Raw genomic sequence first — 6,343 nt, forward strand, 5'->3', positions numbered from 1 at the left:
TTAAGGCTGTAACTAATGATTATTTTCATTGTCAACTAATCTGATGAGTATTTTCCTGATTAAATCAAATAACAATGAGTCTATTAAATGTCAGAAAACAGAAAAAGAATGTCCATCACAGAATCCCCAGGGCCCACAGTGCCATCTATAAATGTCTCATTTTGTCTGACCAAGTCCAAAATCTAAAATTATTCAATTCACAATGAGATAACAGAGAGAAAGGCAGCAAACTGTTATACTGGAGAGGCTGCAACCAGAGAATGCTTGTGTTTATGCCTGATAAATGACTTAAACCATAATCAATTACTAAAATACAGTAATTGTCAATTCATTTTCTGTGATTTGCTAATCTACAAATCAACCGATCATTGCAGATGAGCTTGTTTTTTTGTGCCCCTGGAAGTCTGGGGGTCTTGGGCCACAGGATGGTCACAAATGGTGTTTTCAGTTTAAACCCAATCGCAGCCAGCCAGTCATTTATCCAAATCACCCGGGCAAGCTGCTGAACCTGCTCGCAGCCAGTGAGTCCCAAAGGTTAAATGGTACGTAAATGATGATTTAACAGTAAATAACCAGAATGGTGACTTCCCTGTGGTCTACTGAGTGTCTGAATGTGGCATAAAGATAAGAGCCATAAAAAAGAGAAGGAAAGGAGGAAAGAAATATGATGAGAGGTGATAAGAGTGAATCACAGCTCTCCCTGTAAAGTGTATGATCTGTATTAAAACTACAGCCTGGAGAGAGAGAGAAAGAGAGAAACAAGATGGAGGGTAAATTTACATCCTCACATCCCACTCTGGTTTGAGTCACAGCGAGAACTGCAACAACCTGGAACATGGCGACGAACCGAATAGATTTTCATATAAATTAAGACGGCAAAAGGCAGATGATGAATACCTAATAAGGCTCTCGCTCACTGGTGTCTCTTTTGCTGCTGGATTTTTTTTCCTCTCCTCCTTTCTTTGGCCCACCGTATCTGTTCTCTGTGCCTCTCACTGCAATACACGCAATGATGCCATTGTGCGTGTTGGACACTTTGCACGGTTGAGTGCTGCTCCACCTCAGGGGAAGAACTGTTTGGAAGATCTGCAGTGTGCATGCAAGACAGGATGCAAACGGGGTTTAGAGATTCTGCTGCAGTTCCCATCTATAAAGAGCTCTCCTGTCCACGTCCCGATCTGAGAGCAGTTTCTTTTGCTGACACTGTGACCTCTGACTCTTCCTATTCCCTTGTGCTGTGGGCATTTACTTACTCTGGAGAGTCAGAGTTCAATATTTAAAAGTTGTAATATAACCAATGAATCATAAGGCTGCATCCAGGCTGCACAACAAGACCGTACAATCTGTATAATCTGTGTCCAAACTAGGCTAAAGAGAAGCAGAAGGTGTAGCCTGATATAGTCTCCTTAGTGGCAACCAATCTAATGAAGAAGTATTGTGTGGCTGTGTTCGGCTCTGAACCATGCTGGTCAGTAAGCCTTTGCTAGCCCTGTTTATCCCTGTGTTAGAAACCAGGCTGAAGGTTAGCGCTGCTAGAGCCCTACTGTGTCCTGTAGAGGAGACCAAAGATAAAGCTGATTAAAAGAAAAAATGTAAACGTCAAATTATCTTGATGGAATCAATGGATGGATCGTAGAGGATCGGTATCAAGCACTTAATGAATCTGGATAACATCTTAAGTCACACGTGAGCCGCACAATTAATCATATTAACTTTAATAAATCGCAGTTTGGATTCATATCTCCGTGCAATCTTAATGAAATTGATTCTCCCATATTTGCATCACCGGGAATATCTGATGCAACTTGTACCATAAAAGGGCTGTTTTGTTTGGAGCTTTTTATATTGCACAAGAAATATTTCACAACACATTTAACAAGCAGTGCATGGCACAGATTTATACAATCATATTTCAGGTGATGATGAAGCTATGAAACACAGTCTTCAACTGACTGCAGATTAATGACAGCAGCCTTACGGGTTTATCAGCACACTACAAAAGATCAGATTACAAAGGCACTACTTTTTTATGAAAATTGGTTTCCCCTAAACATTGGTGAGAGATAACTGTAATCTTAATTCTGAGTGGAAATCATTCTTTGGAAAAATTGTGTTCTCTCTCTCTGTGTGTGTGTGTGTGTGTGTGTGTGTGTGTGGTGTGTGTGTGTGTTGTGTGTGTGTGTGTGTGTGTGTGTGTTATCCTGTAATGCCAGACAGGCCTGAGTGAGCAGCTGACGAATCACCACGCAATTATTATTGAGAGACCCCTCACCTGCTTCTGCTAGCATAATTAGCTAGCAACAGCACACTCCCAACATGTGACACACATGCAGTTTGTGATTCTTGCTTACAGGCGCACAAACACACACACACACACACAAACAAACCCCGTGGGGGGTCAGTGTCTATAAGCGGGATGCCTGATGAACCTCAAGAGGGATTTGGAGGAAGCGCCATATTCCCAGCGCCCTCCTATGACGCACACTCACACTCAAATGAGGATAACCACACAAAACACACATAGTTAACTAACACTTACAGACACAGATAGATATCCACTGGGCACCTCGTGCAGCACAACAGTAACCACCTAGTGAGCAGCCAGGCTCCCACCGGCTCCCACAGCGTTGGGTTTTCGGAAACATTACCCAGACCAGCAGAGTCAATTTTAGCGGCAACACGGAACGAGCTGTCTCTCTTTCATCGATTTAACACTTCCATTCATCTTAACACAGAGGAAATTCAAATGACACAACATGTATGCTGTAAATCTAACCCAACCGGCCACAGGTGAACAAACATGCTGTGGGCCATATCTTACAAAAAAACAACCCTCCATCTTACTCTCTCAGATTATAGACCAGGGAACACGTCTACTGACACCACACCTTGGACCCCCTGCACTTTTGACCTAGCTCACTATAGGTTATGCGTATTGTGATCTATAGTACTCTCACTGTGATTCAAGTCACAACATAAACAGCATCAGATACATCCCCTGAAATATTAATGCACGTGTAATTAAAGTGCTGTAGTATAAGCTTAATGTGCATTCTAGCACATTTTGCAAATGCTGTGTATGTGTGTGTGTGTGTGGTGTGTGTGTGTGTATGTGTGGTTGTGTGTGTGTGCGTGCATGTGTGTGCAGTACACAGTGACAGAAGGGACAGGTGAGTCACTGCAAGGCTGCAAGCTGAACACATTGCACTGCAGCACTGCACATCACGACTCAGACAGACAGAAAAGGGAGAGGGAGAGAGAGATAATGGCGCAAAAATGGGGATCAAACGGGGAATGATGGAAAAAAGCATTTTAAAAATAGATACAAACCACAGAAGGAAACAAATAAAATTATAGCGAGGCAGTGCTCTGTCTGTCTGTCTGTCCCTGGCACGGTGCAAATCCCAGTCACTACCAATAACACCTGTATCCATCACTCTCGGGTGGAACTTCAAAGCCTTGTTATTTATACACCTGTCTGTCTGTCTGGATCCTTCACTCTTCTCTGTCACTGTCCAATTTAAATCGGATGTATTGGTCTGCATCAAGAAAGTGACGCGTCTACCTGCTTGCAGACTAAGTATAGATGCATTATTAGGGTGGTTTATATACTGCGTCCAGCCATCAAGCTGAATGTGGTCGGTAAAGGACTGTGTGACTTCCGATCTGAAATTGGATGGGATCATCTGATAGCCAAGGATGAGAGCTGACCGCCTGCTGTGTAGGAGTGCATCACGGTTATAGGATAAAGTGCTGACTGACAGCATGAGGCTCTATAGGGCTACACAGAAGCACAGTAATGGCTTTAAGCTTTATTAAGTTTTCCATTTGGTACGTGTAGGCATCGTTACAGTGATGCAATTAAACACTTGAGAGCTGAGTTTTATCTTGATTAGTCTACTTGATAATAACATGTATCTGGGGGCACAGAGGAGGCAACATAGAAGCAGTGAGTAATCTCTTGATGTCTGGGAACAATATGTTCTTGGAAAGTATTTCCAAAGTTTTTCAATTACTATTCTATTTTAACTCGCATCTTATTACTCTCTCAGGCTGGGACTGTTCTCTTCTTTGTGGTTTGTTGATGACACCCTTCCAATTAAGTCCTCATTTAATGGCCGTGCAGAGTTGCAGTTGAAAGTCTAGATTGAGTTTGAATAGGAAACAATCATCTTTATCATTCCACATGACGCAGTTGGGCCTGTCACAATAATTACTTTCGTTTCATGATATACTGTCCCAGAAATAACTGCGATAAACAATGTTACTGTCCTTTTAAGTTATGCTACTGATATTACAAGCATATGCAATGAACTTTTAAATCTTAAGAATATCCAAAAGTTGGAACTGGAATGTAAAAAAAATTGACTCTTGAGATCTAGGCTAGAGGTAGGCTAGAGGCATTCATTCTTTAACGGGCAATATAGTAATGGTAGGGAAAACTGCAGTTATTCTGGCATCATATTGTGAATTTCTTCTTTCCACTTTTTATTTTTCACAGTAGAATAGTGGAGCAGGATAACTTGGATGCACCTAAAACCTTTATGGTCCCTGTGAGGAAACTGGCGCAACTATTTTTACTTGACCGCTTGACCTCCAGACCGTCACACATGATTTCAAAGCACATATACTGGAATAAATATGTTTGTCACATTGTATTCTGATGTTAAGAGGTATATATGTGATGTGCCTTCTACACTTTCTCACTGGCTACCAACACGTGTGCTTGAACTTACATGTGACTCTCTCTTCAAGAGCAAGTTTGCCTAACTGCCAGGCTCAAAGGCAGAACAGAATAACTGAACGAGCCGCGGGTAATATTTTACTAGCATATGCCCTGAGGCTGGTTGTGTCCTGTTACAGCAGGATGTGGTGACTGACGTTAAGTCGGCCTGATCTTCCAAGAGTCAATCCCCTGGATGGACCCAGACTGGCCCTCAACACCCGGTCAATGATTAGCATTGGTCCAGGAGACCAACTGTAGTCTACAACAACCTCTCAATAGGTCCTGTCATATAGATGGAGACAGAAGCTTTTATGTTTCCTTTAAACACAAAATTTGAGCTTGATGGTTAGGGCTTTTCAGGGGCCCCCCGTGTTCCATATTTGAGGCTCTGAGAACAGCTGACTATGATTATGTTACCATCAGACTTGACTGTCTTAAATTAGTGACAAAAACCTAGTTTCCTGCTTTGTTGCTTTTAAAAAAGGAAAATAGATTCAAGAGCTGACAAGAAAGTTACAGTTTGTTAGCTTTCCAGCCATAATGCACCTGATAAGCACTTAAACTGAGTGGTAGCTTGTAAGTAGCAGCAAGTGTCAAGTTCACATAGACATCAATGTCTTTGCCCAATGAGGCTGCTGGCTGGTTAGCTAACGGCTGTTCAGATTAACAGATCACCTTTCTGAGCTACAACAGTATTACAGAGTTTACAGTAAGGTTTACAGTGTCACGGTAACCTGGAGGCAAGTCTACCATGTCATACCTTTCTCCTATTCATGAAGAAAGTGACCCACAGCAACACTTTAATGCTGATTTACACACAGCTAACTCACCTATAAACAGACAGGAAGATCTATTGCACAAATAGACAGATGAGAAGATCTTACAGATATAGAGTATAATCTCAATAAGCTGTCGTGAGCATGCTTGCACTATTCGTTTCTTAACCTTAACATACGTGCTAGGCCTTTCAGTAATAAGCTATGTGAAACTGAGTTGTCAAGCTACACGGAGCAGACACATTGATGGCGTGCTCTGCTGAAAACCACACATTTGTTTATAGAACGCCGTGTATTTAAGCCAGAGAGTGAGGTACCAGCCGACCAATGAGGCATCACACGAGCCTGTGGTCAATGGACGAGTACAATGTTGTGATGATCACTTTGAAGGTGAATATTTCCAAAACCATTACTGACCTTAGAAAAAACATCACATCCACTGCTGAGGCACTTATGGCTCTCCACATGAACAACTATAGGTGCTTTGGTACTTATATCAACAAGAAACTGAGTCTCTGCTGCATTGGGAAAGTGCAAAAAGAAATCAATTGTAAAATCACTAGTAACCAGCAGCCTTTCTTGCTGTTTAAATGGAAAGAACACAATTCTGCACATCCAGTTTTTTTTAATTCACGCTTCCAAAAAGTAGCTGCAACAGGTTCATATTGTCAAACATATCATAATTGGCCTCTGGCATACAGGAAGACAGAAAAGCAGACAGACTAAGAATGTGTCTGAGTGAGAAGAATACAGGAAGTGGGATGGAGAAAAACTACAGTAAGCGTGCGTAGTCTATGTATGTGTAAGACTGAGCGAGAGAGGTAGAGTGTGTGTGTGTGTG

The 6,343-nt window shown here is 42.0% G+C and overlaps 1 protein-coding gene across 1 annotated transcript in view; it reads right to left on the reverse strand.

Annotated features, from left to right (window-relative positions):
• ppargc1b (peroxisome proliferator-activated receptor gamma, coactivator 1 beta) overlaps positions 1–6,343 on the reverse strand; it is an 85,410-nt gene that overhangs the window by 75,884 nt on the left and 3,183 nt on the right. The window lies entirely within an intron of this gene.

This window comes from Morone saxatilis, unplaced genomic scaffold (genome assembly GCF_004916995.1).
Source record: "Morone saxatilis isolate NCDOM2014 unplaced genomic scaffold, NCSU_SB_2.0 Contig22, whole genome shotgun sequence".
Classification (NCBI taxonomy): domain Eukaryota; kingdom Metazoa; phylum Chordata; class Actinopteri; family Moronidae; genus Morone; species Morone saxatilis.